Genomic DNA, 15,331 nt, shown 5'->3' with positions numbered 1-15,331 from the left:
TTAAATTCACATTAAGAAATAAAGGTGCCCATTAAAGATAACTACACAGATAAATATAAAAAGTAAGTATTGAGGGGGGCGGAGCAAGATGGCTGAATAGGAACAGCTCCAGTCTCCAACTCCCAGCGCGAGCGACACAGAAGACCGGTGATTTCTGCATTTTCAACTGAGGTACTGGGGTCATCTCTCTAGGGAGTGCCGGACAATCGGTGCTGGTCAGTTGCTGCAGCCCGACCAGCGAGAGCTGAAGCAGGGTGAGGCATCGCCTCACCTGGGAAGCGCAAGAGGGAAGGGAATCCCTTTTCCAACCCAGGGGAACTGAGACACACAACACCTGGAAAATCGGGTAACTCCCACCCCAATACTGCGCTTTAAGCAAACGGGCACACCAGGAGAATATATCCCACACCTGGCTGGGAGGGTCCCACGCCCACCCACGGAGCCTCCCTGATTGCTAACACAGCAGTCTGCGGTGATCTAACCGCAAGGCAGCAGCGAGGCTGGGGGAGGGGCGCCCGCCATTGCTGAGGCTTAAGTAGGTAAACAAAGCCGCTGGGAAGCTCGAACTGGGTGGAGCTCACAGCAGCTCAAGGAAACCTGCCTGTCTCTGTAGACTCCACCTCTGGGGACAGGGCACAGCTAAAAAACAACAGGGAAAGCAGCAGAGGCCTGTGCAGACGCGAACGACTCTGTCTGACAGCTTTGAAGAGAGCCGTGGATCTCCCAACGCGGAGGTTGAGATATGAGAACGGACAGACTGCCTGCTCAAGTGGGTCACTGACCCCTGAGTAGCCTAACTGGGAGACATCCCCCACTAGGGGCAGTCTGACACCCCACACCTCACAGGGTGGAGTACACCCCTGAGAGGAAGCTTCCAAAGGAAGAATCAGACAGGTACACTCGCTGTTCAGCAATATTCTATCTTCTGCAACCTCTGCTGCTGATACCCAGGCAAACAGGGTCAAGTGGACCTCAAGCAATCTCCAACAGACCTATAGCTGAGGGTCCTGACTGTCAGAAGGAAAACTATCAAACAGGAAGAACACCTATACCAAAACCCCATCAGTACGTCACCATCATCAAAGACCAGAGACAGATAAAACCATAAAGATGGGAAAAAGCAGGGTAGAAAAGCTGGAAATTCAAAAATAAGAGTGCATCTCCCCCTGCAAAGGAGCGCAGCCCATCACCAGCAACGGATCAAAGCTGGTCAGAGAATCTTTGACGAGATGAGAGAAGAAGGCTTCAGTCCATCAAACTTCTCAGAGCTAAAGGAGGAATTACGTACCCAGTGCAAAGAAACTAAAAATCTTGAAAAAAGAGTGGAAGAATTGACAGCTAGACTAATTAATGCAGAGAAGGTCATAAACGAAATGACAGAGATGAAAACCATGACACAAGAAATGCGACAAATGCACAAGCTTCAGTAACTGACTGATCAACTGGAAGAAAGAGTATCAGCGATTGAGGATCAAATGAATGAAATGAAGTGAGAAGAGAAAACAAAAGAAAGAAGAAAGAAACGAACAAAGCCTGCAAGAAGTATGGGATTATGTAAAAAGACCAAATCTACGTCTGATTGGGGTGCCTGAAAGTGAGGGGGAAAATGGAACCAAGTTGGAAAACACTCTTCAGGATATCATCCAGGAGAACTTCCCCAACCTAGTAGGGCAGGCCAACATTCAAATTCAGGAAATACAGAGAACGCCACAAAGATACTCCTCCAGAAGAGCAACTCCAAGACACATAATTGCCAGATTCACCAAAGTTGAAATGAAGGAAAAATCTTAAGGGCAGCCAGAGAGAAAGGTCAGGTTACCCACAAAGGGAAGCCCATCAGACTAACAGCAGATCTCTCGGCAGAAACTCTCCAAGCCAGAAGAGAGTGGGGGCCAATATTCAACGTTCTTAAAGAAAAGAATTTTCAACCCAGAATTTCATATCCAGCCAAACTAAGTTTCATCAGTGAAGGAGAAATAAAATCCTTTACAGAGAAGCAAATGCTTAGAGATTTTGTCACCACCAGGCCTGCCTTACAAGAGACCCTGAAGAAACATGGAAAGGAACAACCGGTACCAGCCATTGCAAAAACATGCCAAAATGTAAAGACCATCGAGGCCAGGAAGAAACTGCATCAACTAACGAGCAAAATAACCAGTTAATATCATAATGGCAGGATCAAGTTCACACATAACAATATTAACCTTAAATGTAAATGGACTAAATGCTCCAATTAAAAGACACAGACTGGCAAACTGGATAAAGAGTCAAGACCCATCAGTCTGCTGTATTCAGGAGACCCATCTCACATGCAGAGACATACATGGGCTCAAAATAAAGGGATGGAGGAAGATCTACCAAGCAAATGGAGACAAAAAAAAGCAGGGGTTGCAATCCTAGTCTCTGATAAAACAGACTTTAAACCATCAAAGATCAAAAGAGACAAAGAAGGCCATTACATAATGGTAAAGGGATCAATTCAACAGGAAGAGCTAACTCTCCTAAATATATATGCACCCAATACAGGAGCACCCAGATTCATAAAGCAAGTCCTTAGAGACTTACAAAGAGACTTAGACTCCCAGACAATAATGGGAGACTTCAACACTCCACTGTCAACATTAGACAGATCAACGAGACAGAAAGTTAACAAGGATATCCAGGAATTGAACTCATCTCTTCACCAAGCGGACCTAATAGACATCTATAGAACTCTCCACCCCAAATCAACAGAATATACATTCTTCTCAGCACCACGTCGCACTTATTCCAAAATTGACCACATAATTGGAAGTAAAGCACTCCTCAGCAAATGTCAAAGAACAGAAATTATAACAAACTGTCTCTCAGACCACAGTGCAATCAAACTAGAGCTCAGGACTAAGAAACTCAATCAAAACCGCTCAACTACATGGAAACTGAACAACCTGCTCCTGAATGACTACTGGGTGCATAACAAAATGAAAGCAGAAATAAAGATGTTCTTTGAAACCAATGAGAACAAAGATACAACATACCAGAATCTCTGGGACACATTTAAAGCAGTGTGTAGAGGGAAATTTATAGCACTAAATGCCCACAAGAGAAAGCAGGAAAGATCTAAAATGGACGCTCTAACGTCACAATTAAAAGAACTAGAGAGGCAAGAGCAAACACATTCAAAAGCTAGCAGAAGGCAAGAAATAACTAAGATCAGAGCAGAACTGAAGGATAGAGACACAAAAAACCCTCCAAAAAAACAATGAATCCAGGAGTTGGTTTTTGAAAAGATCAACACAATTGACAGACCACTAGCAAGACTAATAAAGAAGAAAAGAGAGAGGAATCAAATAGATGCAATAAAAAATGATAAGGGGATATCCCACCGACCCCACAGAAATACAAACACCATCAGAGAATACTATAAACGCCTCTACGCAAATCAACTAGAAAATCTAGAAGAATGGATAATTTCCTGGACACTTACACTCTCCCAAGACTAAACCAGGAAGAAGTTGAGTCCCTGAATAGACCAATAGCAGGCTCTGAAATTGAGGAAACAATTAATAGCCTACCCACCAAAAAAAGTCCAGGACCAGATGGATTCACAGCTGAATTCTACCAGAGGTACAAGGAGGAGCTGGTACCATTCCTTCTGAAACTATTCCAATCAATAGAAAAGAGGGAATCCTCCCTAACTCATTTTATGAGGCCAACATCACCCTGATACCAAAGCCTGGCAGAGACACAACAAAAAAGGAGAATTTTAGACCAATATCCCTGATGAACATCGATGCAAAAATCCTCAATAAAATACTGGCAAACCGGATTCAGCAGCACATCAAAAAGCTTATCCACCATGATCAAGTGGGCTTCATCCCTGGAATGCAAGGCTGGTTCAACATTCGCAAATCAATAAACGTAATCCAGCATATAAACAGAACCAAAGACAAGAACCACATGATTGTCTCAATAGATGCAGAAAAGGCGTTTGACAAAATTCAACAGCCCTTCATGCTAAAAACACTCAATAAATTCGGTATTGAGGGAACATACCTCAAAATAATAAGAGGTATTTATGACAAACCCACAGCTAATATCATACTGAATGGGCAAAAACTGGAAAAATTCCCTTTGAAAACTGGCACAAGACAGGGATGCCCTCTCTCACCACTCCTATTCAACATGGTGTTGGAAGGTCTGACTAGGGCAATCAGGCAAGAGAAAGAAATCAAGGGTATTCAGTTAGGAAAAGAAGTCAAATTGTCCCTGTTTGCAGATGACATGATTTTATATTTAGAAAATCCATCGTCTCAGCCCAAAATCTCCTTAAGCTGATAAGCAACTTCAGCAAAGTCTCAGGATACAAAATTAATGTGCAAAAATCACAAGCATTCTTATACACCAGTAACAGACAAACAGAGAGCCAAATCATGAATGAACTTCCATTCACAATTGCTTCAAAGAGAATAAAATACCTAGGAATCCAACTTACAAGGGATGTCAAGGACCTCTTCAAGGAGAACTACAAACCACTGCTCAGTGAAATCAAAGAGGACACAAACAAATGGAAGAACATACCATGCTCATGGATAGTAAGAACCAATATCGTGAAAATGGCCATAGTGCCCAAGGTTATTTATAGATTCAATGCCATCCCCATCAAGCTACCAATGACTTTCTTCACAGAATTGGAAAAAACTGCTTTAAAGTTCATATGGAACCAAAAAAGAGCCCAGATTGCCAAGACAATCCTAAGTCAAAAGGACAAAGCTGGAGGCATCACGCTACCTGATTTCAAACTATACTACAAGGCTACAGTAACCAAAACAGCATGGTACTGGTACCAAAACAGAGATATAGACCAATGGAACAGAACAGAGTCCTCAGAAATAATACCACACATCTACAGCCCTCTGATCTTTGACAAACCTGAGAGAAACAAGAAATGGGGAAAGGATTCCCTATTTAATAAATGGTGCTGGGAAAATTGGCTAGCCATAAGTAGAAAGCTGAAACTGGATCCTATCCTTACTCCTTATACGAAGATTAATTCAAGATGGATTAGAGACTTAAATGTTAGACCTAATACCATAAAAACCCTAGAAGAAAATCTAGATAGTACCATTCAGGACATAGGCATGGGCAAGGACTTCATGTCTAAAACACCAAAAGCAACGGCAGCAAAAGTCAAAATTGACAAATGGGATCTAATTAAACTAAAGAGCTTCTGCACAGCAAAAGAAACTACCATCAGAGTGAACAGGCAACCTACAGAATGGGAGAAAATTTTTGCAATCTACTCATCTGACAAAGGGCTAATATCCAGAATCTACAAAGAACTCAAACAAATATACAAGAAAAAAACAAACAACCCCATCAAAAAGTGGGCAAAGGATATGAACAGACATTTCTCAAAAGAAGACATTCATACAACCAACAGACACATGAAAAAATGCTCATCATCACTCGCCATCAGAGAAATGCAAATCAAAACCACAATGAGATACCATCTCACACCAGTTAGAAGGGCAATCATTAAAAAGTCAGGAAACAACAGGTGTTGGAGAGGATGTGGAGAAATAGGAACACTTTTACACTGTTGGTGGGATTGTAAACTAGTTCAACCATTATGGAAAACAGTATGGCAATTCCTCAAGGATCTAGAATTAGATGTACCATATGACCCAGCCATCCCACTACTGGGTATATACCCAAAGGATTATAAATCATTCTACTACAAAGACACATGCACACGTATGTTTATTGCGGCACTATTCACAATAGCAAAGACTTGGAATCAACCCAAATGTCCATCTGTGACAGACTGGATTAAGAAAATGTGGCACATATACACCATGGAATACTATGCACCCATCAAAAAGGATGAGTTTGCGTCCTTTGTAGGGACATGGATGCAGCTGGAAACCATCATTCTTAGCAAACTATCACAGAAGAGAAAACCAAACACTGCATGTTCTCACTCATAGGTGGGAACTGAACAATGAGATCACTTGGACTCGGGAAGGGGAACATCACACACTGGGGCCTATCATGGGGAGGGGGGAGGAGGGAGGGATTGCATTGGGGAGTTATACATGATATAAATGATGAATTGATGGGTGCTGACGAGTTGATGGGTGCAGCACACCAACATGGCACAAGTATACATATGTAACAAACCTGCACATTATGCACATGTACCCTAGAACTTGAAGTATAATAAAAATAAATAAACAAACAAACAAACAAAAAAAACCCTACAACTAACATCGTATCAGTGGTGAGAAAACAACACTTTCCCCTTAAGATCAGAAACAGGAGAAGGATGTCTCCTTTCACCACTTATATTCATTATTTTATTGGAGGGTCTAGCCAGGGTAATTGGAAAAGAAAATAAAAAAGTGACATTTAGATTGTAAAGAAAAGAGTAAAACTATCCCTATTCACAAATTACATAATCTTGTATGTAGAAAATTATTAGAAACTCACAAAAAGAATACTAATAAACAAGTCCAGGATATAAGATCAATATGCAGAAATAAGTTATACTCTAAACATTAGAAGTAAACAATATCAACATGAATTTAAGAAAATAATCTATTTAAAATAGCATTAAAAAGAGCAAACATTTAGGAATAAATTGAACACAAATTTCAAGGGTTGTACATTCAAAATTACAAAGCATCATTGAAAAAATTAAAAGTCAAAATAAACGGAAAGATAGCCTATGTTTATGGCTGTAAAGTTTCTCTCTCTCTCTCTTTCTTTTCTTTGGTTTATTTTCTCTTTTGAGATGAAGTCTCACCATGTGGCCCAGGCTGGTCTCATACTCCTGGGCTGGAACAGCTCTCCTGCCTGGTCTCCTGAAGTTATAGGACTGCAGGAATGAGCCACTGCACCTGTCCTGGATGTAAAGTTTGACAGCGTTAACATGGAAATAATCCCCAAGTTGATCAAAAGATTCAATGTTATCCCAAAGTCTTTCTTTTTTGCAGAAATTGAAAAACTGATCGTAAAATTTATGTGGAAATGCAAAGAATCCAGAAGAGCAATAACAATCTTAACAAAGGTACAGTTGGAAGATGGAAGACTTACACTTTCTGATTTCTAAATGGACCACAACTCTGTAATTATCATACCCTGTGGTATTGATATAAGGATAGAAAGAAAGATCTATGGAATAGAATTGAGAGTTCAGAAATAAATATTCATGTTTATGGCCAATTGATTTTTGACAAGGATGCAAACACATTTCAATGGGGAAGAGAATAGTCTTTTAAACAACCAGTGCTAGAATAACCGAATATTCATATGCAAAAATGAAGTTGAACTCCAGCCTCACACTGTATATAAAAATAAACACAAAGTGAAGCACAGACTTAAATGTAAGAACTAAAACTACGCAGCACTTAGAATAACATGTAAGATTAAGTATTTGTGACCTTGAGTCTGGCACTTCTTTTTTAGATGAAACACTAATGCAGAGGCAACAAAAGAAAATAAGAAAAATGAGTCTTCATCAAAATTCAAAACTTGTGTACTTCAATGAACACCATTAAGGAGTTGAAAAGATAACCAACAGAATAGGAGAAAATATTTAAAAATCATATATTTGAATGTCAGTCCAGAATAAATAAGGGGCTTTTATAATTCAACAATAATTTGCTACTTATACAGCCAACCAAGAAATCTATTATGCAACAACAACAGATAACAGCCCTTAGTGTATAAGCCACACATCACTTGCAAGTCGAAGTCCTTGTGAAGCTGGCCATGGCTCAGATGCAGGGACAAGAGGTGAGTCATGGCTGAGAGTTTACAGGCTCTTCTGCTACTTCTATTTGGGCTACCCCAGCTGTTTTAGTCTAGGTTGTCCAGGGACACAGAACTGATCTCTCTGTCTCTCTCGTTATGGGCAACTACAGCGATTGAGAAATCCACGATCTGCAGTAGGAAAGCTGGAGATACAGTTCGAGTCCAGGTCCAATGGCTGAGGAAGGATAATAGTTCCAGTCTCAATCTGAGTCCAAAAGTGAAAGAAGACTTGTGTTCCAACTTGAAGACAGTCAAGCAGAGAGAGAATTCTTTCTTACTCAGTCTTTTATTTTAGTTAAGCCATCAGCGGATTGAATGAGGCCTGCTCACACCGGGGAAGGCAATCTGCTTTACTCACTCCGCCAATGCAAATGTTAGTATCATCTGCAGACACCCTCACAGGCACACCCAGAAATAATGTTTCACCAAATAACTATGCTCTTCATGGTCTAGTTAAGTTGAGGCATAAAATTAATCATTATTAATTTGTCACGTGGGCACCCATATGTATATCCTCAAATCATACTTAATCTTAAAAGAAAATAACGAGGTCATAATTCTGACTAACATGATACAACTATCCTGTGTCCAGCTGGAAATGCCCTAACCACTCCCCCAGACAAGGAGGTCAAGCCCATAAGTGATGTTTACTCCTCTCTTTGATATCCTATAAATTAAATACTGTTATGTAAAATTAATAATACATAAATACTATGATGAATCGATATATCCATGTTACACAATAAAGAGATAAGAGAGGAAAGAAAATGATATTTCGACTGGGCATGGTGGCTCATGCCTGTAATCCCAGCGCTTTGGGAGGCCGAGGTGGGTGGATCACCTGAGGTCAGGAGTTCGAGACCAGTCTGGCCATCATGGTGAAACCTCGTCCCTACTAAAAATACAAAAATTAGCCTGGTGTGGTGGCAGGTGCCTGTAATCCCAGCTACTCAGGAGACTGAGGCAGGAGAATCACTTGAACCCAGGAGGCAGAGGTTGCAGTGAGCCAAGATCATGCCACTGCACTCCAGCCTGGGCAACAAGAGTGAGACTTTGTCTCAAAAAATAAAAATAAAAATAAAATAAAAAAGATATTTCACACACACATTCATAACAAAATGAGGAGGAATGCACATGACAATTGCAGCCTTCCTTTTGTCATCATATAGTTATAACTTAAATATATATATATATATATATATATATAGAGAGAGAGAGAGAGAGAGAGAGAGAGAGAGAGAGAGAGAGATGGAATCTTGCTCTGTTGCCAGGCTGGAGTGCAGTGGCGCGATCTGGGCTCACTGCAACCTCTGCCTCCCAGGTTCAAGTGATTCCCCTGTCTCAGCCTCCAAGTAGCTGGGACTATAGGTGTGCGTCACCATGCCTGGTTAATTTTTTGTATTTTTGTAGAGACAGGGTATCACCATGTTGGCCAGGATGGTCTCGAGCTTCTGACCTCATGATCCACCTGCCTCGGTCTCCCAAAGTGCTGGGATTACAGGCATGAGCCATTGCACCCAGCCATAACTGATATTTATAGCTTACCTTCTTCCACTACCCATTCTCTACTCCCTTTGCCTTCAGTAACCGCCTCCGCTTGTTGTATTTTTTACCTGGTGGTGTGACCATAACCTTCATTTGTAAAGAGTCTGGGCCAGTAGTAGTCCTGCCTCGTTGTGGCTTCCCATTGACCTTAATCACAGGGCATGGTGATACTAAGAGATGCCCTAAGGGGTCTTCTGTATTCCAGACATAATCTTCCTTGCCTCTATTATGGAGTAGCCATTCAATTTTTCCTTGGTAGTCAGAATCAATCACCCCAGCCAGGACAGTAATTCCATTTTTTTGCCTGTCGATTCAGAGGCATAAGGAATCCAAAATGGCCAGGTGGCAGTCTTAACTGCCAGTTCAATAGAATAATTGTTGTGCCTTCTAGTAGAAGCATTTCTCCCTCTGGAACTAAGACCTCTAGGCCAGCACACATAAGACTGTGGGAACAGGAAGAAAATTTTTGCTAATGGGTCTCTAGGGGTAAGAGTGGTGCCACTCCCATTTCCATCCCTTGATTCCTGGATCTTTGAATTCTGGCTCTCAGAGAAACAGCACCATACATTGCGCACTGATTTAGAGTAGAAACAGTCATCTGGAGAACCTTGTCCAACCTTGCAAGGTATCACCACTTAGCTGGTGCTGTAACAGAGTCTTCAAAAGGTCGTTCCACTGTTCTGTCTATCCAGCTGCTTCAGGATGGTGAGAAACATGGTAACATCAGTGAATTCTACAAGCACGGAACCACCAGCACACATATTTGGCTGTGAAGTGAGTTTTTAAAATCAGAAACAATGCTGCATGAAACATCAGATTGGACGCTTAGCAATGGCCATAACCAGGTAGGTCTTCACAAGTAGAAGTTTGTGTTGCTGAACCCATGCGTAACCTCTATCTCTCTCATTATGGCCAGCTTATTCATGGGCCCCTTGGGAGATGACAGGAGTGGCTGCGGAAAGAGGCTGACTTGTTTCCACAGAATGGGTTATCCTATCTGCTTGATTATTGAAGTCTTCCTCTGATAAGGCCACCCTTTGGTAAATGCTTACATAGGACACGAATAGCTTCATTTAAAAAAAAATTCAGAGAGGTCTATCCACATGCTTCTTCCCCAGATTTTCTTGTCATTTTTTTTATTATATTCTTTTCAAGTCCCTGACCAACAAACATCCAGCTAAACCATTGGCCACAGCCCATGAATAGGTATGAAATTGCATGTCTGCTCATTTCTCCTTCCAAGCAAAGTGAGCAACCAGGTCCCCTGCTTGAAGTTCTGCCCACTGAGGGGATTTCCCTTCAACACTGTCCTTTAGGGATCCAAGAAAGGAGCTGTAGTGCTGCAGTGCCCACTTCTTGGTGGTGCCTGCATACCTATCTTTCAACCAGCCCAAGCCTTCTATTCCTCTGTCAGCCAGTAATAGGAGACTCCCTCTGAGGCCATAGGTGCAGGCAGAGAGAGAGAAGAGAAGGTAGCAGAAGTAGGGGCCATGGACATTTGGGGCACATCTTCATGTAACTTTAGGAGCTACTCAGACCTGATCACACATATACCATTTTCATTTGTTGATGGAGTGCTATGTGCACTTCCAACATTACAGCTTGCTGGAACAGAAAACATTCAGTTCACCAGGGCTGCTCAGGTTGCCTAGTAACTTGGTGGCTCATGGTTAAGTGTTAAGTCTCTACTAAGGCCCAACAGCAGGCCAAGAGCTATTTCTCAGAAGGAGAGTAGAGGATGGCAGGCATTTTCTCCAAAATTCTAAAAGGCCTGCTGTGCAGTTCACTTATAGGAGCCTGTTAAAAGCTCCAAGTGGCATCCCTACCTGCCACTGACACTTCAAGCATGATTGCATCTGCTGGGTCATGTGACCCAGGCAGCAGAGCCGCCTGGGGCTGTTGCAGGGCTTTCTTTGTTCTGGTTTCCACTCAAAGCTAGCAGCTTTTCAGGTCACTCAGTAAATGGCCTGAGTAGCACCTAAACGAGGAATATGTTGCTTCTCAAATCCAATGATGTTCATTCGTGATTGTGTCTCTTTTTCAGTTGTAGGAGGGGCCAGATGCAACATCTTATTCTTCACATTAGGAGGGATATCTCAATATGCCTATGCCACTGGACCCTTAGAAGTTTCACTGAAGTAGAATATCCTGGGAGTTTTTTTTTTTTTTTTTCTGTCGCGCAGACTGGAGTACAGTGGTATGACTGGCTTACTGCAACCTTGACCTCTTGGGCTCAAGTGATCCTCCCTCTTTGGTGCATCCCACCATGTCTGGATAATTTTCAAATTCTTGTAGAGATGGGGTTTTTGCTGCCCAGGTTGGTCTCAAACTCTTGGGCTTAAGTGATCCTCCCACCTATGCCTTCCAAAGTTGCAAGGACTTCTGTTGTTCTGGTTTCCACTCAAAGCTAGCAGCTTTTCAGGTCACTCAGTAAATGGCCTGAGTAGCACACCTCAATGAGGAATCTGTTGCTGTTGAGATTACAGGCATGAGCCACTGTACCCCGCTCCTCCTCAAATTTTTTGTTGGATTTTCTTACCACACTCTGAAATGCAAATGTCTTGCCAGCAAGTCTAGAGTAGTTGTTACTTCTTGCTCACTGGGTCCAGTCAGTCTAATATTATCAATGAAATGGACCAGTTGTGATATCTTGTAGAAGGGAATGGTGATCATGACTCCTACAAACTGGGTTATAACAGGGCTGTAGAGTTCATATATTCTGAGAGAGGATGGTGAAGGTATATTGCTGGCCTTGCCAGCTGAAAGCAAACTGCTTCTGATGGTCCTCATTAACTAAAACTATGGAGAAAAAAATATTTACCAGATTAGTAGCTACATAGTGGGTGCCAGGGAATGTGTGTTAATTTGCCTAAGCAATAAAACCACATCTTCAACAGCAGCTGCAATTGAAGTCACTGTCTGCTTAAGCTTACAATAGTTCAGTCATTCTCTAAGACCCATTTGTGCTCCATACAGGCTGAATGGATGAGTTGAATGCAGAGGTGGTAGAAATCATAACTTCTACATCTTTCAAATTCTGGTGGTGGCACTGGTTTCTTTGAGCCCTCCAAGGAATGCAACATTGATTTTGGATTGCTATTTTCCTACACAGAGGCAGTTCTAGTGGCTTCCATTTAGAATTTCTCATCATAATATCCCTCACTCCACAGGTCAGGGAACTGATGTGGGGATTCTTCCAACCATAGAGTATGCCTATTGCAACTATGCATTCTGGAACTGGGGAAATAACATAGAATGAGTTTGAGGACCTACTGGCCCCACTGTGAGATGGACCTGAGCTAAAATTTCATTGATTAACCAACATCCATAAGCCCCTATTCTGACTGGAGGGCCACAGAGATGTTTTGGATCTCCTGGAATCAGTGTCAGTTCAGAGCAGGATCTAGTGGTCCCTGAACTGGTTGTTCTTTCTTCCTCAATGCACAGTTACCCTGATAAAAGGCTTTAGGTCTCTTTGGGAAAGGCTTGGATAAAGATCAAGAGTATATATATTTGGTAGCATACTGTTTCTTTCCATGAGAGAACCCAGCCTCCCCTGCATTCGACGGGCGCTAGGTCTGTAACCTGGCTCAATTCTGGGAATTTATTGAGCAGCAGTAACTCTCTGATTTTATGATTCAAGTAAGACTTTTGTTCCCACTTAATCTAGAACTTTTCTGCTTACACAGAACAAGTAAAGATTTAGTAGGCTACTTCTCTGTGTCACTTCTGGGACCACCACAATCAAGTAGCCAACACCAAAAGTTTGTATGAGTCAGACTATTCTGATTGCTGCTCTGACTCTACTGTCCATCAAGGTAGCCACCCTCACCCTACTTTTGGGGGCTGAGTTTCTCACTCAGCCCCTTGCACCCCAAGATCCAATTACTCCCATTGTATTTAAGTTTTTCAATTGAGTGACTGCGGTTTCCACTGTGAGGTCTGGCCTATGGAGAAGAGTGATCATTGAGCTTTTCAAGGACACCAGGGATCCCCTTACAAATTTATTTCCCATAGTACTGGTCAAAAGTATGATTTCTGGACCCTCCCAGTATGGGTGGGTAGGTCTAAAATGACAAGTCCACTGTAGCATTCCAAGCTCCCTAAGTCTTTGAATCCCTGTCTCTACATTAAAACAAGGACGATCAGGCATCTCCAACTTGCTTATGGTGGGCCATCTTTTGATTCATACTTCAGCCAACCAACCAACCAATCAGTGCCCTTTTTCTAACTCCCTAAGCTGCAACAGTAAATGCAGAATCTCTGCTTAGTGGGCCCATAGCGATAAGTTTGTTTTGATCCAACTTTATGTTTCTTTCACCATTATCCCACACCCTCAATATCCATTCCCACACAGCTTCCCAAATGTCTGCCTTATAGAATTAGAAAAATCTGTTATTTCTTTGATCGAAAAATCAAATAGGTGAGTATAATGCATCTCCTCACCTTTATGAACCTGTTGGGACTTTAGTTGAATTATAAGTCTAGAAGCAAAGAGGGGTGGACCATCTTTCATGGCAGCTGCCTCAGGGCAGGACATTGCAGTTTCCTCAGGCAATGCCTCTACCCGTCAGAGGGGTAGAGGCATGGCCACCATTTCAACTTACAGAATCCCTTTTTAAATTTTGCTTTAAATATACATATAAAGGCTGTTGTGCTCTGCTCCACGTGGAGAAGGGAAGTCACTGTTTTTTTCCTCCTAGACATCAAATTGTACCTGTCTGTCCTCCCTGGGAAAAAGCAATTTGGTATTAGTAGAAAAGGCTTTTGATACCTAGTACTAGGTTTTATTTGACCACCAATTAAGCCCTTACTCAGGAGGGCCATAATGTAATGACATTGCCTTGCAATGTTTTTCATCTCTTTTATTCTTGGACGGTGTCAAACTGGGAGAAATTATAATTGATATAATTATTCTATTCAGTGTTTGGAATGCAAATAAAGAAGGACAGATTTGTTTCTTCAGTAACAGCAGTGTTTTGCAATAGAAGGCTGTGGTTACTTGATATATTAAGGAAGACACAAGGAGAGTGAACAGCAGTGCTGTCACAAAGTGAAGAAAGACACCGCAAAGTGAGGGGCCAAATGGGAGATTCTAGGCCTGGAGCTTGCAGATGTTTTGGACAATGGGACATGCACTATCTGCTTTCTCTGAACCTTCAGTGTCCCAAGAGTCTACCTTGGAGAACGCTCAACTTGGGCATGTTCTGTTACCTCTCAAAGCTGCTGCCTTGGCTGTTACACATGGTGTCTACTTTCTTCTTCCTCCTATTCTAATTCACCCCCATTCATTCATTTCAGTTTCTTCAAGACACTCCTGGATGACAGATAACTACTGAGTTCTTATGTTTCCCTCTTCCTTCAAGAAAGCCATAGCATTGTAGAAGGGAACGCTGTCTCCTCTGGACTGTAGGTGGCAGTGGGCTGCAGCACTGATGGCAATGGGTTTTGAGGGTGCACCTGGAAAAGGCAGTGTGACTTACCAGGATTGTCTTTACTGCTGGCTGGGATGAAAGCTGCAGGGAGCATGTTACACATTTGCCATCTCTGATGTGGTCCAACCCTCTTGTGTAAAGCTGGGTGTATGGATGCCAATCACGCTGGTACCTGTGGATCTGCAGACTGCATTGCCGTTCAGGCCTCCCTACTGCTCCTTAAACACAGCAAGCATATAAGCTCAGCCGGAGGCTTTGCCCCTACAGATCCTCCTGCCTGTTCTTTGCTCAAATATTAGTTTCAGAGAGGCTTTCATGAAGACTTGATTAAAAATAACACTGCTTTCCTTGCATGTTTCTTCTCCATGGTACTAATCATTAACTAATCAATCTACTATTGACTTAGTGATGGTGATGAACTGTCTTCCTACCCAGCACACAGATCCTTGAGGTCAGTGGTATTTGTATAATATTTTCTCTGCTCTCTTCCCAGTGCTGGAAGATTGCCTGACACAGAGTCACCTCTCACTAAATAGCTGTTAAATAAAATAATA

At 42.1% G+C, this 15,331-nt stretch overlaps 1 long non-coding RNA gene across 1 annotated transcript in view; it reads left to right on the top strand.

The window, feature by feature from the left end:
• LOC117095184 overlaps nt 1-15,119 on the top strand; it is a 173,779-nt gene extending 158,660 nt beyond the window's left edge. The window contains exons 4-5 of the long non-coding RNA XR_004441849.1: nt 10,035-10,187; nt 14,644-15,119. This is a non-coding gene — a long non-coding RNA (uncharacterized LOC117095184). The remainder of the gene's footprint in view (nt 1-10,034; nt 10,188-14,643) is intronic.
• Nucleotides 15,120-15,331: the final 212 nt, after the last annotated feature.

The sequence above is a fragment of the Trachypithecus francoisi genome, unplaced genomic scaffold (genome assembly GCF_009764315.1).
Source record: "Trachypithecus francoisi isolate TF-2019V2 unplaced genomic scaffold, Tfra_2.0 Lachesis_group13, whole genome shotgun sequence".
In the NCBI taxonomy this organism is placed as follows: domain Eukaryota; kingdom Metazoa; phylum Chordata; class Mammalia; order Primates; family Cercopithecidae; genus Trachypithecus; species Trachypithecus francoisi.
This window is presented reverse-complemented; position numbering and strand designations above follow the sequence as displayed.